This window comes from Astatotilapia calliptera, chromosome 1, assembly GCF_964374335.1.
Source record: "Astatotilapia calliptera chromosome 1, fAstCal68.1, whole genome shotgun sequence".
NCBI lineage: Eukaryota > Metazoa > Chordata > Actinopteri > Cichliformes > Cichlidae > Astatotilapia > Astatotilapia calliptera.
This window is the reverse complement of record NC_137422.1, coordinates 24,561,201-24,581,902: the sequence shown is the minus strand read 5'-3', so window position 1 is coordinate 24,581,902 and position 20,702 is coordinate 24,561,201. Positions and strand designations below refer to the sequence as shown.

General features: G+C 42.0%; 1 protein-coding gene across 3 annotated transcripts in view; it reads left to right on the top strand.

The window, feature by feature from the left end:
* Positions 1 to 20,702, top strand: part of gse1b (Gse1 coiled-coil protein b) — a 181,293-nt gene that overhangs the window by 126,383 nt on the left and 34,208 nt on the right. Inside the window, exon 1 of one of the 3 annotated variants that reach the window (XM_026169783.2) lies at positions 10,557 to 10,842. The exons of the other annotated variants lie outside the window; for them this stretch is intronic. The gene's annotated coding sequence lies outside the window, so the exon portion shown is untranslated. Of the gene's footprint in view, positions 1 to 10,556; positions 10,843 to 20,702 lie in introns of those variants that run through there. 3 annotated transcript variants of the gene reach the window in all.

Here is a 20,702-nt window from a genome sequence, read left to right as displayed (position 1 = left end):
GGGCATATGGAGGGCAGGTTGGCACTTTGGCTGCCACCGGAGTGTGCACCTGCCGGCAGGGGGAGACTCTGCCAAAAGGACGGGAGGGAGAGCAAGAGAGAAAGGGAGGCAGGGTGTGTTTGTGGTATGTGACAGTAAAAGTCGAGCTTGGGGCTGCTGGAAATGGTATCTTAAAATTTTGGATAATAACGGGATTCCGAGTGTGCTCTCTCACAATGGAGACTCGTGTATGCAAGCACACAGGTGGATACATAGAAGGACAAATGTTTACTCACTCTACAACCCTTCAAACCTAAGGCATACACATATGCACACACACACACACACACACACACACACACACACACACACACACACACACACACAGAGTTGCTTAACTCAACCTCAATCTAAAATAAACAGTCGCTCTTCTCTTCACCCTGTTTGTCTAAATCTATCAGTCAGATGCACTAAGTGAGTCTCCCGGTAGAAGAACAAATAAACAGTGTTGATAATCAGGATAGCATTTAAACTCTTCACTACATGCGCTACAACACACCTCCTAATTGGACTCAACTGTTTTGCTGCTAACTAGCTGCTAATTAGATCAGTGTATTCCTCTCACTCTCTCTCTTTTCCTCTGTCATTATCGGCTGTGAACAAAACACTTCCGAGAGTTTTTACTAAAAAGTAGCAGTACTAATGCGAGCAGTGGAAAGCAAGGGGATACTTTCTTTTTTTTTTTCTTTTTTCATGTTAGTGAATCAAAACTTGACATGTATAACATGCTGAACAGAAGAGAAATTGATACGCGTTTCCTGTGTACTTAAGAGTTTATTAATCAGGGTCTTTGTATTTTGGCTCCTCAATACTGACACACACGCAAGAGCCAAAAGGCAGTGCCCTCATTAAGCCGCCGTCAGAGAAGGTTTATCACAGCCCACCGGAGCCCATCGTTATCCTAATACACATATACACGTGCACACAAAGAATTTCATGTCTGTGCATGCTGGTGCAGTCATGCAGTATTGTGGATGTCGTAAGTGCCCAAAAAATAAATAAATAAAAGAGGTGTGTGTATGCACATGTGGGTTTTTTTTCCCCATATATGTGGGTGTCCACAAGTCTGTGCTGTAAGTGGATGGTGAAGGGGCCGTGACTCTGTGCTCTGGTTTTAGCCTTGGCTGTGGACTCAAGTGTTTGGACTGCCATGTTTTCCTCTGATCTGCCTCCTCTCTTTCATCAAGAAAACCACAGAGAGCAGGGCAGAGGGAGACGAAGCGGTTTAAAGGCTGGCAGCAATACCATGGCCTTGAGGTGTTATCTCTGCCCCTCACCGTGCTAGAGAGAGTGTGGATCGGATGCAGCTAAAAAGAGAGAGAGAGAGAAAGGGATTGTGGGAGTGATTTCAGTGCAGCCCGCTTCTCCTTTTTTCCCTCCCTGTGTGGGGCAGTATGGTTAGCAGATGGTCTTGTTACCAGCAAAACGGGAATGAACGCTGTAAAATTTGCTCGTGTTAATTTCTTGTCCCCCAGGTGAGACGTCAAGCACTCACATAGGCAGACCAGTACGCTCGCACATTTACACACGTATCGCAGATACTCTTGCATGCGCGGCCTTGCCCTGCTGGCTTTAAACACACACCATCTGCATGCAAAGAAAGTGTGTCGGAGGAGTGCGAAGCGCGTGCTTGGCTTAAAGAATGTGTTTCCAATGTTCATAGCCATAGCTTATGTTGCTTTGGAATGTAAAGTGTTACCAAACACTTCATGTATCAGTCATCAGTAACCCAGTTGTCCAAAGACAGTGGGTGTTTTGAGGGCAGACTGACAGAGCTGAAAGGAGGGCTGAATTGGCAATTAGAGGCAAAGGGAAGCAAGGGAATCTGTGCTAACAGGGAGGAGGAGATGGCATGTTCATCCGCAGATGAAGACTAAATCCTTTCATTCCCTCCTCATCTTCCCTCCCTCCTTTCCCTGCTTGCTTAGCAGTGAGATGAGAGCTTGTGCTTTGTAACGTCTGCTTCTCCATGTTTATGTGTATCAAGGATCCGTACTAGTCCATAGCTTATCCCTCTGAGTGTGTGTGTTCTGCAAGGATACAAGCGCCTTAGCCTTCCTTATCGTCTTATAGTAGGGTGCTCACTTTTGCAGTTTGAACCCCAGGGAGAAAGAAAGTAGTGGAGGCTAGGGAGAAAAACATACCTAAACAAAGTGCAAAATAATGATCTTTACTTTCACTTGCTCTCACACCACCGTTTTCTTCGTAAAAGCACTGTCTTAGCAGGACTTGGAGCAGTGGCACATGATGCTTCACCGTGGGCCTTGTGTCTCTTTATAAAGCATAATCGTTTTTCTGTTGTGTTCCTCTTTATTATCTAAGCTAATTCAAAATCTCAAAGAGAGACACAAGGGAAGAGAACTGGTAGATATGGAAGATGGCTGCACTGACTGGATGGTGGATGCTAATAGACCTGCAACAGTCAGTGAAATAATAAGAGGTGATAAAAGAGCAAGTAAAGAGAGCAAGCATAAAGAAATGTATCTTACTACCTCTGCCTTTGACTGTAACATCTTTAATTTACTGAGTAAAGGCTACAACACCTGCAAACAGCATATTCAGTGGATGACCGCTGGTAGTCTTCTTGGCCTTTTCCTGCCTTTGTGAAATTGAATGCAGATGAACTTGGCTTGGAGCGCTACAACCCTGCTAACATTGCTACGTTCAGGGAAAGGGAATGACAAAATGTGCAGGAACTGATGATACTGCAGTATGCTTTAGGTAAGCTTTAATGTCATATGCTGAACTCACATATATGTATTGCACGCACACTAGTGTTTCTGTGGTGTTAATATGAAGCCACTATGCCACCTACGCAGTCCTTCTAAGTGAATGAAGTGAGTCATATGTGAGGAAGCTCTATACGAATACAAGATTCAGAACACATATGCTCACCTTGAACGCACAGTACACTCTTATATACATTATGCTTATAATAACATAGCGACCGCATATCCTCCCGCAGTGTTAAAGCACAAAAATCAGTGGCTGGAGATGTTCCACAAATCCTGTTGCTCTTTAACTACTTTGGTAGCTTGCAGGTCTTGGTTGAGTCCTTGATGTGTGCAGAAGAGGGATGATGAGCTTAATGCAGTCTGTCTGTGTCCCAGACGTGACCACCACATTAATACAGCGCTAATACAATGCTCTGTCTGCTGCATGCTAATAAAGTGCCAGCCCTTTTTCTCACACTCATTTCCTCATATAGTAAGTCTATTGTGTGAAACAAATGAGACAGGTGAGAAAAGACAGACTCCTATAGGCTGTCGAATTTGAATCCGTCATCTGTCACAGCACAAGCCCCATTATCATTTTTACATTTCCTCATGCATTTTGTTTTACAGGAATCCAGCTTTGACTAGCATTATGAAAACAAGACTTTCTTTTACTTTAGCACAACAGATCTTCAGCATCAGGTAGCGATGCTTGTAGCAAATATACAGAGAGCAAATCGGACAGAAGCACAAACAGTTCTTGCACCAGCTATTACCACAACTTTTTGAGGAGGTGCATCTCAGCTGCGATGGGAGCCTCCAGAACACCTTGAGTGAAAATCGTGATTTGACTTTAACGCTTGGAAGACCTTGACATTTGGTCCGTCGAGGGGGGTGGTAAAAAAAACCCCTCTGACCACCTCACACCACGCACAACCACATCTCAGACCAAATGGATAAACATGGGCACTTCAAAGCAGCTCAGCGGCCATGCCAGCAGGCCTGAGAGGAGAAGCGAGAGGGAGGGAGGAACTGCAATACTGGAATAAATAAGGAGGGAGGGGGATTGGAGGGATGTGTAAGCATGACTGGTATTAATGGCCTAATAATGTATTTGGCTTTTTGGCAGTTGTGAAAAGGGTGAAGGGGACAGAGGGCAGAGGAAAAGGGGTTGACAGCATGTCACAGCTGGTTAAAAGCAAACCCAGAGCAGAGAGAGGAGAGAGGGCTTGTTTGCCGGGCTAAATGCTGTAAATAACATCAGAGAGTGCAGCTAAATGGAAATCAATGCAATTACCCTATTAGCATGGGCTTGAATTCACCCTGGCTTTTGCCAAATCTCTCTGTCTCTCTCTCTCCGTTTATTCATCTCCTGTACATTTACTGCTCCATATATCATGGTATACTGTACATTTGTGGACACGTTGACCATAACAATTTGAGAAACAGCACTTAAAAACTTAGCAGCGTGTCTATATTAGGATCATTCAAGTGGACATGCTGGTTTGTTCGTACTAACACCACTGCAGGCATTTTGTTTAGATTTGCATAACCCCCTTAATCACCCCTATTTGAATACCTCACAATTGCAGGGGGAGATTATGCTGTTAAGTGGTAAGTCATAATTAGATAAATAACTGGTTTGGCTTTCATCATCCCTGTGCCATCTGTTTGAGGGTGCACAAGTTTACAGGGGTGGGTGAGAGGAGAGCGGGGTGGGTGTACGGAAGAGGGTGGGGATAATGAGGAAAAGATTCCAGCTTTTAGTAGGTTATGTTGCATTTAAAAAGTGATACACAAGTCGCAAAAGAATTTGTAATTAGACATAGCACTCGCAGTCTTCTTTCATTCAAATGGGTCAAACTCCTTTACATAATTCCTATGTTTGAATCCATACAAACTAAAAACAAGGGGTATCACAGCTTACTTTCAAACCGAGTGTCACCTCAAAGCTTGGAGTAAAGTATTCTGAGCTAAAGGCTGATTCATCTATATCAATGTTTTGTGTTTTTTGTCTTTTGTATGGCAACCTACGGCGCTATAGTACCAGTGATTGTTGTGCTGTCTGTTAGAACGCATTTGCATAAATTTACAAGACGCTTGTTTGTGTTTGTATATGTAAAAACGGCTCAGACACAATTCTTCACCATGCACCTCTTCTATCTTCCTATTTATTAATTATTATTTCCTCTCGCTATTTCTTCCGAAACACACGAGCACATCTGCTGCTGCCTGACATGCATGCATGTCTCCATCTGTACTGATCCCCAGCGCTTTCCTTTCCACACTTTCTCTTTGGATGCTCCGTTTAATTTCCTTCCCGCCCTCCCTCTGTACCCCCTCCCCCTCTACTATTCCCTTCTGCTGTAAATATCACAGTAAAATGATAATGCCTTTAACCTGGTACTTTGCCTTCATCCCTCTCTTTTGGTTTCTTTGTCTCTTTATCAGAAAATAAATATTGTTGTACCTCTGTCTGCTGCTGAATCTAAAGGAACAGGCAGAGAGGTTTCATATCTACAATAACAGCGAGGTGGGAACAATTTGATCTAATTAGCAGCTGAGGTATTACCCATAAACATTCAGCTCTTATTAACTTCTGCTGCATTTAGAGCGGGACCTGCATCCCGCTTAACAAGAAATGGAGGTGTACTAAGTGTAGAAATACATATTCACACAATTGTATGAACATTTTTGAACGTCATAAATTGTTTTGCTCGTCTGTGTTTGTGTGGGTGTGTGCGTAGGGGTTTAGGGTGTCTGTCTCACAACATTCAGAATGACAGCTGACAATTAGCTTATGCCAGTGTGGTTAATCGAGGAGTGTACATTGTTAATTATACACAGCAGAGGGGTGGGAAGGTGGAATCTATTTGAATAATTGGAAGAATGATATAACAGCAGGCTTTTAAATTCCTTTGCCCTTTTGCATGTTTAATGAAAGGTGTCTGTGAATGTGTATGTCCACCCAGACCCGGGGGCTTGTCTAACATCCATAAAGATAAACCACACAAGAGCACACGGGTTAGTGCACATGTAGAAAGTCACACACATTTACAACCCCCTCCCACACATGCAGACGCATCATCCGTCTCTCTTCTTCATACACACACACACACACACACACACACACAGCGCAAAAGAGAGGCTTGAGAAACGGAGGGTATGTCTGAGTGGTGCGCTCGTGCCTGGTTTTCCAGATCAATGATGTGTGGCTGGGTGATCGATGTGAGGGCTTAGCGGAGTGGAGAGAGCTAATGGGCAGGTCAGTGGCTTAGACACATCCTGGCTCCCCCTGCCTATTACCACTTCGTCTGTTAATAGGCCTCACCACACTCCCCTGTTGCTCTCACACACACATACAGACACCCACAGAGAAGGGGAGTGAGGAGGGAACACAGCAGAGCATGCTCGCTCCACACACCACCTCCCTACTTCCTGTTTGAATCGACGTCTCTTCAACATATAGAAATGTATTCCTTAGTTTTTCATTTTTTTCCCCTGTCTTCTCTGTGTGCTAAGAGTGAGCCTGTGGAACTGCATACATGCACACTGCCTGCATGTATGTATGATAAGGGGCAGAGCAGATAAGCAGCATATTTACAGCCACGTAAAGCAAATGTAAAAGAGACTGCTGTGCATCCCTCCCCTAATCTCATTAAAGTCTTCTCCAGCATGCACAGGGTTAAAGACGGCCTTTCCCTTGCATTTATTATTGACCAAAGTATATGCATGAGTGGAAATACTTTACGAGACTGGGGTCTGGTTTAGGCAAGGTCAGCAAAAAACAGCTGTATGTTGCTGGCATATTAGAAATCAGTTGTGCTTTTTAGTTGTATCTAAAGCACTATTCAGTCACATGCTGGCTTCATATTGGACTACTTCTATGCCAGTATTACTTGTGGTTTCACTCAGATGTACCCCAGTAGTGATGGAGAGCGCCATATACAGAGATTTGCCTCACCCTCAAGACAGGACAGTACATAAAGTGACGTATAATGCATGAGGTCACAGTTTTCTTACCGCAACATGACAGTTTATTGCTATTCTCAGCATTTCATTTGGTTGTTTATTTTTCCATGTTTTTGCAGCACTGATTCCAAGACTTTTATTTGATCAACTGTACATAGCAACAGCCTACATCAGCATGTTATAACATGCAAGCAGTTTAGATTTGTGCTGTTTGAAAGTTGGTCTGAAAGCCTTTTTTTATTTTTTTATTTAGAGAAGAGGAAGAAGAAGAAATGTCTAATACTGTGCTTTTTAATTATTTTTTTTTACAATATTATATACTGTTTGGAGTAAAACTTCAATTTTATCTTGTATTATTGTACAACACATGGTATATCTACATATAAATAAAGGTAAAATGGCTGAAATCTCTACTCCCTTAATTGATTTGCCTAAAAACATAATTGCCGAATAATTTGCAAATTGTTGAAATGCTGTTACAGAGCAACCAGTTATTCAGTTAATGAAGAAAATACTTACTTGGTAATCTAATCATTAATTGCAGCTATCTACTTTCTTTCTGTTTTTCTGGTGATGCAGTACTGACAGCAGGTCAGTAACTGAAGAAAATAATGTGGGACATGTTGTATTTCTCCCTCTTTTTTTATCTGTCATTCCATCCATCACTCTCTCTTTCTTGTCTAACATGTCACTGACTGAAGACCCCTTCTGTCCTCAGTGTGGCATCTGATCTGCATGTTAATTACATCTCTCGCCTTAATTTAATATCTGGCTTGGAAGAATGTGGAACACACACCCCAGAGGTACAGCATATGCCCTCCAGCTCTCGCTCTCTCACACACAGGCACAAATGTACATATGTCTGTACATGCACAGACATATGCAAAGCCTGATGATTTTTTTTTCTCCTGAATCCTTTGTGCTTGCTGAGATCGCTGCTTTGCTAAGGTTTTGTGTGGGTGATGGAGGTAGGAGGCAAAGCCTAGTATAGTCTGGATATTAAGCTCAGTGTTAAAAAAAGGGACCCAGGCACAATGTCCACAGGGGTGGCTGAAGTCTTTTCCAACCCGTCCACTCTGACTGTGTCTCCCTATGGTGAAGTCTAAAAGAGCTGCCACTTGTCGTCAGCTTGATGGAGGTGAAGTAGGAGGTGGGGGGGAATCTGTGGCGTTTGTCGTTTGGTAGAACTGAGGGAGTTCAAAAAGGAGGTGAAGATTTATTTTTTTTAAGATGCCGAAGGGAAGGAAAGCGTGCATGCATTTGTAGTGGTAGGCAGCTCTTTGACCAGACGCCACTCTCCACCATACATATGCATACAGGCAGGCACTTTACGATGTAGACCAGAAGTGAATTGAGAGTTCACAAGGTGTGTGACTCCATCATAGCTCTAATAATTACAGCAAATGTTATTACAACCTTACCGGCATACTCACACATGTTCACACACACACACACAGACATACACACACTCGATCCCTTTCTCAGCCATGCAACAAGGCTGTGTCTCTTGTGGCTGATAGATTGTAATGAATGAACAGCAGTCAGATCCTTCAAAAGCCTCTCAAAAGCTTAAGCCCCTTTATTAAATTAAGCTAACGATGCCTAAGGCCAGGTCTGCTGCTGAGAGAGCAAGTGAGAGAGGGAGGCGGAGAGAGCAAGAGAGAGAAAGCAAAATGGGGAGCCAGAGAGAGGAGAAACAGGAGAAGTAATGCATAGGAGAGTAAAGGCTGTAGAGAAAATGAAGAAGTGGAGGAGGAGGAGGCGATGTTAGGAGCGAGTATGTGAACTGGCAAGTAGTCAAATCAATGAGGGATGGTAGGAATGGGGGATGTTTAGTATCAAAGGAGGAAGGTGCAGGAGGTTAAGAAGAAAGGCTGGTGAAAGAGGAAAGGAGGAGGAGAACAGAAATGCCCTGCAGACTCCCATAGTTACACGGCAGTACACCTACAGCTGAGAGAGATGTAGCAATTAAGAAAAGGCAAATGTGTGTTCGTTGAAAAGTATTCGTGTACACCCGACACTGTGGATGAAAACATAAACGTTTAACCACTTGGTGGAGGTTTTACATGGCGCAGGCGTTTTGAAGTTGTTTTCACACTCTTTTGGACACAAGTTAATTACACTGTGTGCTAAATACTGCAGCTTTGTATTAATATGCAGTGGGTCGGAAAGAGGCACAAAAAAAGCTACATTTCCAACTCGTGTATATGTAAAATCACATAGTTTCCTAAACTGCGCATCAAAATGAGGCTCTGCATGCTTCTAATACGTTGGCCTGTGACTAAAGGAATTAAGAAACGTTTTTTTTTTCTCTCAAATGTATTAGATTATCCTTTTGTTCTCTCACTGATTAATGCAGTCACACTGATGCTTGTTATAGAACAAAACATATTTATGAATATTTCAAATACTGTGATGCCAGAGATTATCTTCTAATAATGACTCATTCATTTTCAACAATGACTAATCACAATAAATTACTAAAGTCTAATAGCTAATATGTGATTAGTGATTGAAAAAAAGACCATAAAAAATACTAACTGACTGAACATTTTGAGTCAGCAAATAGATTTTAATGCCCAAATGTCTATTTGACAAATTAAACAGAAAAGGAGATCCTTATACTGTCTGCAGAGCTGAGCTGAACAGACAGGAGGTACATCAAAGGCTGAAGTCTCCGTGCGGCATTGTTGTCTACCTGCTCTCTCACTCTCTCTTACAGGTCAAGTAGAGGCGAATGATACACTATCACATGGATGAAAGACGTGACATGTGGTGCACAAATGCGCTCACTCATAGAGGAGGGTTATGCTGCCTGACAGAGCACGCCATGCGTGTTGGGTAGTGCTTTTTTTCTGCTGTGCTTTACCGTTTAATAGTACGCACAAATGAGCTATACGGAATTAAGCTTACATTTGATCCAGTGCATCCCTAAATTAGCAGTGTACACCACAAAGTACAAAAGGCCCTCAGACCTCTCCCCTCCCCAGCCATCACCTGCTTAATCCTCAGTTTCATCCTTGGCATCACGAGAACACCCTGTCTTTACTGTTTACAAGTTTGGCTTTGATTTTACAGCCTGTGCAGTCGCTGGTATCTAATCCACAGTAAAACCATTGATAAGCCAGACGGGGGTAAAGGCTTTTTTTTTTTTTTAGCAAAGGCTTCTGTGTGCTTTTTGTGGTCGGCTGTCCCCTTGTGGACATTTGCTGGAATTACTTTCATTTTTAAATTACCTACTTTGAAGATTCAAGATTCAAAGTGTTTATTGTCATGTGTCACAAGAGAAAAGGCATTTCTCTGTGCAATGAAATTCTTTCTTTGCGGTCCACCCACAGATGCCGATTAATATATACAATAGAAATGGAATATATAAATACAAATAAATAAATGAAGACAGAAAATGAGACAAAATATGGAGATTTGAAACAGAGATGTGTGCAAAAGAGTACTGTACCCTGTGTTGTCACGCTGTAGTGGTAATTAGCAAAACAAAAGAGCAATGATATCTGTTTTTATTGGATTATGTGATTAAATTAAGTGATCTATTTTGTATCAGTGTATTTCGTAAGATACTATTCAAGGTACTAATACTAAGATTAGATATTAGTATACATACGCATGCGTACATACGAAACAGAAATTTAAATCACAGGATAACTTAGTGCGAATTTAATTTTAACTGATCAGGAAGTAGTCTAACCCTCCTGGTGAAGCCTTTAACGTGCATTCTTGTCCCTCTGGGATGACTATGCGAGGTCAGCCCTGTTGACTGGGGGCGTGACGGGGAGGGAGCAGGTGCTTCTACCCCCCGCCCCCCTCCGCCTTGCCAGTCTTTCTGTGTGCCTGTGGTCCGGCCCCCGCCGGGGCGGAAGCTCCACCTCTCGGCTCCCGGCAGCCGGCCGCCTCTCTCCTCCTCTCTCCGGCGCTCTGCTCTGCTGTGCTCCGTCGCTGTGGCCTCGCTAGGCGTCGGAGCTTCCTGCGTGACAACAAAAGTGCACGGTCTCTGTTCTCGACGGAGGATGGATCAACGCTTTCACCGCTAACGGAAGGAGATTTTTTTTAAACCTTTTTTAAACCAATTTATAAACACTGGAATAGCCCATACTTGTTTGCGGTGAGTGATTTTTTTTTTTGTGAATCTGTTTTCAAACCTGGAGGTTGTTTGTGTATACGAGCGAACATACGGCGAGGGTTTGTTGAGGAAGTCGTTACTATATCGAGGAAACGGGTGCTAGTTATTTCATTTTATTTTTCGAAGGTCGGTGCCGAGCCCTTATGTGTGTGTGTGTGTGTGTGTGTGTGTGTGTGTGTGTGTGTGTGTGTGTGTGTGTGTGTGTAGCCCTCGCTGGTGTGCGCGCGCGTGCTTTTGTGTGTGCGTGCTAATGTGTGAAAAAGAGACAAGAGAGAGTGAGTGCAACAGAAAGAGAAAGAAAATGAGCCGCTCCGGTGCGCTCACGCGGCCATCTAGCCCTTAATATCGCTCAGTATTTATATATCGTTACTCACTTGTTATTAAGGACTTTAATATAATCGTGTTTTAAAATGCAGATTACCCGAAGGTCTAAAGAAAAGCGGCCGACCCCCCACCCCCTCAAATGAACTTCTTGTAACGTTGTTACCGGTTCACTGTTGTTATTAGCCCATTAAAGCATAGCTCGGGGTTTCTGCGTTAAGCCATTTACGCTCACTTTAGACCCTTTTGACACGGACTCTTTAGCCTGTTTAAAACTGTATTGATGGATTTACTTTGTTGTTAATCCGCAGTCTTCAGTTCGTTTGGCTCCTTCGCAGTTGTCTTTTCTGTGTTGCTTCTCGGGGCATTTCCTCTAAATGTGACTGCTAACGCATCTTGACCATTTGGTGCTGTCGGGTTGGAGGATCTCTCCCTGTACGTGTTTGTACGCGTGCGCGTGGCAGGTGGACCGTCTTGAACCACATCCCACGCGCTCCTTCACTTTCTTTCTTTCTTTCTTTCTTTCTTCTGTGGGGAACACACTGAAACAGACGCACACACCGCTCGTTAGTCTCGTCACACAACCTGGGTTTAAAACACGGCCAGCAAACACAGCGGTGAAGCAACAGGCTTTACTGCACGCACCGTGCGGCGGGTTGAGTTTATCTGTAGCCAGAAGGAGCCTTGTTGTGTGTTTTAGCTGCTGCTGATAAGCTTTGCCATAACTGCAAGAGCAGGGAATCTGACCTCCTGCTTTCTTTTTAACAGCTGCTGACTGGTGGTGGAGATAGGTCATTCATTGCTACATGGCTATCCCTCTGTCATGACTTTGTTCTGACATTTTTGGCATAACTCCGAGGTGTTTAATCCATTACTTATTGTAACTGACATGGGAAACAGTCCGGCTTCTCAGAATAGAGCCAGAAATGGCTTACAGTAGGGTAAAGGGCAAAAAAATACAGTGTAGGACAATTAAAAGTAAATGAGGGGGGGGCACATCAGTTGGCACTAGAATAGAACAGGAAATGGTGTCATCCCAGGTATTTTGGTTATCACAGACACTATTAGTTTCACTCCTATCAAAAGAAATCATGTAAATGTATCTTACGGTTGTCATTCACTGTGTATTTAGTCAAGATATTGATCCAGATTAAGCCATATGCTAGATATGTGGTTGCAGGCCAGGTGCTTTTAGGAGTTCTCCTCAAGTGCGGTTAACGTGAGCCTACAACTGCCATCTTTTACCTCTGATGATAGCCGGTGTCACCACTTCACTAATTTGTGTTTCATACAGGAAATCCTCCGCATGAACACATGCTCAACCTGCCATTTAACCAGTCCAAATTAGACTGCTTTCACAGATTCAGCTCTCACTCCCTCTGATGTTATGCCTTTCAGCACAATATGTCTTTTAATTAACTGTTCGTAATCACCAAATGTTTATTAGATGTAAAAAATTGAGGATACAGACAGATTATTAAGTTTTAATTCAATTCAAAAACAGTAACTTTGGCTACATTTAAATTTACATTTAAACTTAAATGGAATAATGTTGGAACCAGTGACACAAACTGCTACTTTCATTTCCTGATGGGTATTATCAGACACATAAATGAAGCCAAAACCATCTAGCTAGGTCACTTTGTGCCATTTTATTTTTATTTCACGGGTACTCCTTTCCCATCGTGTCATATTTGCTTTGCGACAACTCCAGTATATGTTTTCATGCTAACATGTTCATTCGGATAGAGATTTTTTTTCATTTTAAAATGAAACTCATTCATGTGGATGTAGATTGAGAGCAGAATGGATGATGTCCTGTGTTTTCTCCATCTTATAAAACCTGTCATTCAGCTGGAGAAGCAGTTTCTAATCTTGCTTTTAATTTATTTAGGGATCTCTGTTATTACAATGGGACTGCAAATTGTGTGCTCTTAAAATAAAGCCTGAAGTAGTGATGTCACAGAATTGTTAGGGGTTTTATTTTCATGTCTGTTTTTCCCCACTACAGCACATTAATATATATATAAACAGAACAGTGATCATGTCACAAGGCTGCTGGGTTAGGATCAGTCATTGCTAATAGAGAGGGCAGGGTTAGGGTTATCTAAATTTAACCAGGTTGTAATTAATAATCCAACATTATTGATAAAAACTACATAGACATGCAGGACACAGATGCACAGTTTTGGTATTTTAGTATTCATGTATAATTTGCTGACTGCACTTCTGAAAACTGGAAAAGCATTTTCAGCTCCTTTTTGCATAACAAACTAGATGGAGGTGGGGCGGTGCAGTTTGCTTGGTTCATACTTAAGGTGGATAAAAACCTGGCTGCTGCATGAATGTACCTGTTGTTTTTACCACAACTATGCAATTGTGATGGCTCTTTTGTTTGGTGAACTTAAGATAATAACTTTGCACCTATGAAACACTCTGCTGGTTGTGATAGTAGTTGAGTTTTCTGCATTAATAGCATTCAGTTTTTGCCTGTCTGCCTGATCTCGTCTACAGTCTTTTTTTTTTTTTTTTGATCATCAGCCATCAAGGAGTATTAAATCACCTACTTATGTTTAACTGTAATGCAACTTCTCTATGTGATGCAATTTGTTTCCTCATCAGGAAAACCTCTACTGTGCCTGGCCTAGTTTAAGCGAACAAGCACCTGCTGATAATGATTATTTTCTGCTTGTTTTAAATGAAGCATTACCTTTCGGAGTGATTAACAGAAACCTTTTGATTGCCCAGTAATGTTTTGAGACACTAAAAAGTGTTCTTTGTTTGTCTACCACAGTTTGTGAAAATTAAGTCTTAGCAAGATATTATATATACTAAGAGGAACAAATATAGTGTTGTTGGCAGAAGTGAGTTAGCTGACTTTGGTTGGATTTATCCTCTCTTGTCACAGACTTACATGTCTCTGATGGTTCAGCACATGATAAGAGTAGGAGATTACTTATGCAAATCTTGCTCTGAGGAACAGAATTTTTTTCAGTCGTAATCTGCCATTTAAAAGTTCTTGAAGCTTTATGCTGCGAGAGCACTTATACGAGGTTGGCATGTTTTCAGGTGTCGTTGTGCTGTTTGTCATGCTGTGGTAGCCTGCAGTGCTGTGAGTGTCTGGGGGCTAGACAGCAGCTGTGTTGAGCAGAGTGTTGGTGACAGTTTGTCTGTGGCAACAGCACCTGGCTCTGTTTAGAGAGTGATTAGGAGAGTCCCAAGCAGCTTCCTGTACTGTTTACACAAGGAGCCTGGAGTTAAAGGTGACCCACTTTGCATTTTCTTATCAACAGCCCACATTGATAGCTTTGAATAGCACAGACTGTAGAAAGGCCTTTGCATGGGTTTACATAGTTCTCTATTACAGAGAATGGGATGTGTTTTACTGGGTGAGGCTTGGCTTTTACTAGCATCACAACAATGTCCTTAGGTGGTATGAAATTGTGGGTGCATTTACCGCTCTCTTTGTGTGACAGGGCTGGATTCGTCTGTGGTCCGGCTCTGTGATGGAAGAGAATACAAGTGTAGGGACGTTTAGGAAATTGAGGGCTTTTTTCTGTTTTGTCTACATACCCTCTGCCATGTTTCCTTTCCTTCTCTGTCTTTCCCTCTCTGTGTTTTTGCCCTTCTGTATCCCTAGCTAGAACTCTCATGGGGCATGTCTTAGATTTTGTAGGTTTAACCTTGGATTTCATGGCTTTTCCCTTTGGGACGAATTGAGTTTGTGTGTTTGATTGTCTTTCTAAGAATCTCCTATTGAGTGTTTAAAAAAACCGTAGTAAATGTAAGCTGTAAATGTGATGACCAGTGAAGACAGCTGAACAAACAGGTCATAAAGTATTTATCTGAAGAGAAGACAGATGGGACGTTGGGTGAAGGACCAAGCAGACAGTTCCACAGGTAGAAAGAAGTAGTAAAGTATTGAGCCAGAGAGCCAACAGCTTCCTGTGTCTGATGTCCTCCTTTTTTTTTTCTCAGGCCTGCAACATTTTCCATCCTCATTTCCAGTAATAAAGCCACTTATTACTTTACGTGTGTGTGTTTGTTTACTCTGTGTATGAGAGCAAGCTAAACCTGCTCTGTAGAATGTGTAGAGATGCATTTCTTGTCACCCAGCACTGCTGTTAAACATTGCTTAGTTTTATCAGTATGATATGTGTGTGTTGGTTAGTGCATGCTTTTAAAAACATTAAGGCTTTGTCATACAGCCTGGCACACTCACATGCCTTGTGACACACCACATTATTTTGAGGCTAGATGGTTAATTTTACATAAAAACGAAGGACTTCAGTAACAGTAGCATAATTCTCCAGTAATAGATCAGGAAGGCTGTACGAAGTGTCAAAGCTACCCGATATAAGTGCATTTAAATATGTAAAGTTGTTACACTGATGGCAAGTAGACGTGAATATGAGAGTTTTAATGAGAGTCTTGGCCTCAATTTGTAGACTCAAGTCCTTGTAATGAGGGTTACTTGCATAGGATCGCTTCACATTGCTGAAAAAATATTCCAAGTAGATCTGAGATTTCAGAGGTAAAAACTAGTAGGACGTATATTGTACCTGTGTTTACATGATCAGAATAATTTGTTAAACGTGGAAATTAGTGTCGGGGCATTGTTGTCTCGTATCGTACATTCATCTGTAAGTGTGGATTTTTATCACTCTCACACAAGTTAACCTTTTACCATTTTTCACCTAAAAGATGTTCACCTCAAGTTAAACTATAGTTTGTGTTTGGCCTTTTTTCAGCTTTATTTGAGAGGCACAGTGAAGAAAGGACAGGAAAGCGGGGGCAGAGATAGAAGGGGGAAGACATGTGGTAAAGGGTCAGACTAGAACCCGGGCCTGCCACTCTCAGCCGTTCGGCCTGTGGTTGTCTGCGCACGCACTGAGCTAAACCAGCACCTGAAACTATAGTTTGTGTTTAAAAGATGGCCACAATGTTACACATTGGGTTGGGAAGTCCCATTTTGAAGCCTCAACTTGAACACTTCATTTATTTATTTGTTTGTTTTCAAAGCTGGGTGTAATGAGTGAGTAGATCTCAGAAAAAGAGGACACAGCATGCTCATACAATGGCCATTTATCAACCTCTGTGTAGCCATATCCTAAATCAGGAGTAGGCAACCTTTCTGATGATGAGTGCCATCTAAAATTTCCTCAGAAGTCAGTCTGCCATATGATTGTATTAGCAATAAATTTAATAACGCTCTATATTAACAGTTGCATACTATATAGAACCACTTTATAGAATTATATTTGTTTGCAGATGTTGGCAGCGAATAGCTATCAGCTATTTTCAACAAAAAAAATAAAAAGACACTTTTTATCCATAACAAGAACTCCATAACAGCAAATGAACTGTACAACAGAAAGTGCAAATGCTATTTATGGTCTCCTCACAACAATGATAAGAAAAATAAACTGAGCCAATATGGCATGTTTGTTAATACACTCTGATCTCTGGTCTCCCACTCAGAGACACAGGTCTCTGAGCGTCCAGCATTCAGATGGCCTGAGGACACTCATGTGAGAGAAAGTCTGCTCACACAGATATGTAGAACCAAATACTGTCAATTAGGCCTCTGCATTGTTTTGAAGACAGTTAAACTTGTCAGGTAGTGATGTCCAGCAGGTGAAAATGCAAGCTCCATGAACACGCACAGCTATGGATTCCAGCTGCTTCGATGTTGCATTAACTGGCATTAACTCAGCCAGTTAATGCGAGACAAGTCTAGCTGCTCATTAAAACTTTCTGGTTTGAACAGAAAATAAAACATTGGTCCATACACCTGAAAGTCCCAAAAACACATTGTGAATTCTGTCTCGAATCTACGGATGTATCCGTGTATTTCTTCCTTCCCTTATAACTTCCCTTCAACTCATTCATGTCACCTAAAAGGTAAACCTGTTTCTCCATCACCTGTTCAGCTCTGATGATTCAGTAAGGACATCTCCTGGTTTCATCTTCATGTTTCCCTCTCACCTGATAACCAAACCGACATCATGACCAGCAGCTTTAACAGCTGTGGCTCCAGCAAACATCAGCTGATACTGGAAATTAATATTAAGTAAATTCTAACAACAGCTGATCAAGCTTAAACATGCTGCTGTTGTTTAACACGACATCCGGCGGTTTCCTCTTTCTGGTGCAAAGTGGGCGATAAACAAACAAGAGAGAAAAGCCGATCAGCTGATCATTGATCAGTTTCATGATTGAAGTAGCAACAGGAGAGGGAGGGGGAGAGAATGAGAGAAGAAGAGGCAGCTGTGCAGCGTAACGACAGAATAAATCCAGCTTTGTGTGTTTTTTTTTTTTTTCATTCTAGCTGAAGTACGGGACAAACTGTGTTCCTTATCAGCTCAATACGAAACGCGTAATATTTTCTCTGAATGCGGGACGATTCGTCTTTTTACGGGATGGTTGGCAACTCTACTAACTAACCTTATGAATAAAATAAAGTTCACTATCAGTAAAATCATAGCACCCACCCAGGTGTATAAACTCCATCATGCTGGCTAGTACACAGTACGAGTTATTGTAACTGACTGTAAAAAGTCAGCACAACAAAAATAAACTCCATCTAAACTTGGTTTATATCTGACCCAGATAGACTGCAGGTCATAACTTCTTACCTGAATTTCAGTTCACCTGACACTCGGACCGGCGGCCGCCTCGGGTCCCTGCTCCTCCTGCCTTCCCTTTCCCTCATCCACCTGCTGGCCTCCACCACTTGCTAATGTCACTGAATCTGTGGAAGCTCCGCCATAACCACCACCAAACAACTGAGTTATTTTTTACGCACCGGCCAGCATCTGGCCAATCGACCACATTTCATTATTTATACCGTTACTAAAAATAAAAAATCATCGGCCCATAAAAATGGAAAATCACCATCGGCCCACTGAGCAAATGCCCGCCCGGTATGCCCGATAGCCAGTCCAGCTATGGTCGTGCAGTTAACCCTTCGCGTGCCAGCCGTGGCACGCGTGCCTAGGGTTGCCGACCCCTGTCCTAAACCTTCTCTGCCTTCTATATTTTTCTGTATGGGACCATAACTCACACAGTGAACATTGTGCTGTTTTAATTAAGATTTGGAAGTAGAAATTGGAACTATAAACTCATTAGGAAAGTCTTTAACTAGGTCATAAATCAATCTAGAAGTATGGACTTTCTATACAGTCTGTATTGTCTGTTTGCAACCAAAGGAGTATTTCTTGTGCTGGGCATTAAACGAATGCAGGTTTAAAGCATTTCTCCAGTGGCTTCACTTTATTGACTTAATCTTTTATACATATTCTCTGACCGTACCATATTTTACTTCTCGTAACTGGAAACACTTTTATTCACTTTGGCTTGATTGGAGCTTAAATCGTTGTTTCCCCCAGTTTAGTGTCACATTTTTCAGGGTTTCTTTTTCGAACATGAGGACTGTGCGGGCAGTTTTTATAGATGCAAGGTGAGTCACACTGCTCTCCATTGTGGTCGAGTCCCATGTTTCGAGAGCCATTCCCTGAACTGCATTGGAGACATACTGCTTTGGTAGCCATCGTGATTTCATTTAGACAACAGGCCGCAGTGTTCATCTGTGGAGTAATTTCCAGCCACTTTGTCACGGTCTCAACTTTGTATTCTGAAGCTTCAGTTTGGATTTGATTGCCTGAGGCGTACGATTAAAAAAAACATTTTCATTCACACAAGCCGCTCTTGCTACATTGAGCAGACCAAACCACCTCTTTAGATTATATGCGTATGTTTGTGTAGCTCGTGTTTGCTGCTGTCGTTGTCATACCCCAGAGCCTGATAAGCACGGGCCAAATAAACACAACACAGGCAACGTGAGAGCAGTAGATAAGCGAATCATACACACACTCAATACTGACCATACTTGACTATTGCCCTCACCAAGTAGAGCCTCTTTCATTAACCCTTTTTTTTTTTTTTTTGGTGTGTGTACCTCAGCACAATTCTGTCCATCTTGTGCTTTCTCCAGTCACACTAAAAACAGCTTTGTGCTAAGGGCTACTCTTCAACAAAGCCCTTTTCTTCTGCTATCACATCATCATCTCATCTTGCCTCTATCCGTGTCTGCTTCCACCTCTCTTCAACATGACTCTTTGCCTCTCTTGTTCAGGGACGTGCAGAGAGGTTTAAAGGGGCGGGTGCTCAAAGTTAAAAAGGGGCACATTGAACCATGCTGAATAACAACAACACACATTCATCAAGAATCTAATATGGGAAGGGCAGGGCTGTGTTGATCTGAGACTGTAGACATTAAAAAGTCCACAGGAGAGATGGTAGCTGATTAAACAAGTGTCATGAGATAATAACAAAATGCAAAGATTGGTGACAGCGCTTGGAACCATAAGGCAACGAAAAACTGTGACATAAACTCGGCTCTGCCTGTGAATCACTCTTTGCTTCTCTTCTTCCTTCCATCCCATCATTTCATATATCACTCTCCACTTGCTGTCTATCTGAGAACAAGGCACAACTTGCTATTGCAATAAACTATAATCTAATTATCCACACCTAACAACTCTTGCACTTAATCTATAATAAAATGATGACAGAAAAATGTTATAGCACTGCCTTTAGTAGCCTCATACGCTCCTACTGTTTCCTCCTCATGTCCTTACCAGCCATGTCTGCACAATGTTATATCATGAGTAATAATTTAAAAAAATCTATATACATAAAACACACACATGCACGCACAGTGACATTTTAGACCTTCTTCAGAATACTGTATATACTATGGGCATCCTTACATTATTATTTATTACTAGAGCTACAATAATAAAGCAATGAGGAGGGGGAAGTATTAAATATGAAATAATGTATTTATGATGATTCCATTTGTTTCACTATCCACTCTGTGCAGGGCAAAGCTTATTACATTTTTAAACTGTAGAGATACAATCTTTTGTCTTATTTAAAATATAAATCTAATATAATCTGCTTCTTAATGTATGTTCTTTAAAATACAGCGTGTGTTTTTTAATATATTATAATTATTATTATGTGGACATGCATATTAGATCGTTTTTTAGTGAAATATAATCCCTCCAGAAAGGCAGGAAATGCCCAGAAACTTACTTTAAAACTAAATATGTTCCCTAAAACGGTGACAGAGCTACAGACCCATGACAGCCTTACACAGGTAGCCAGCAGCTGTGACCAGCACTGCTTGTGCAGTTAATAAAAGGACAGGTAATGTTTGTCGCGCTGTTGCACACACAGCACGCTCATTTGTTTCAGTTCGTCAGTTGCAACAAGACAGCTTACCAACGTGTACGTAATAAGCTAATACTCCTGTGTGCTACACACTACAGTGTACGCTGTACACCTACTTACTGGGTTTGTGGCATCAGTCTGTGTCTCTGAGTTAACTTGTGTTTCTCCTACAGCTCCGGACCGCAAAAAATGCGCGTGCTCTTTGTGAGCTCGTTCCCGGCTCGTAACCAGCGCGTTCTGCCGTCGAGGGCGATCATTGGTTAAATGTGATCATGTGACTG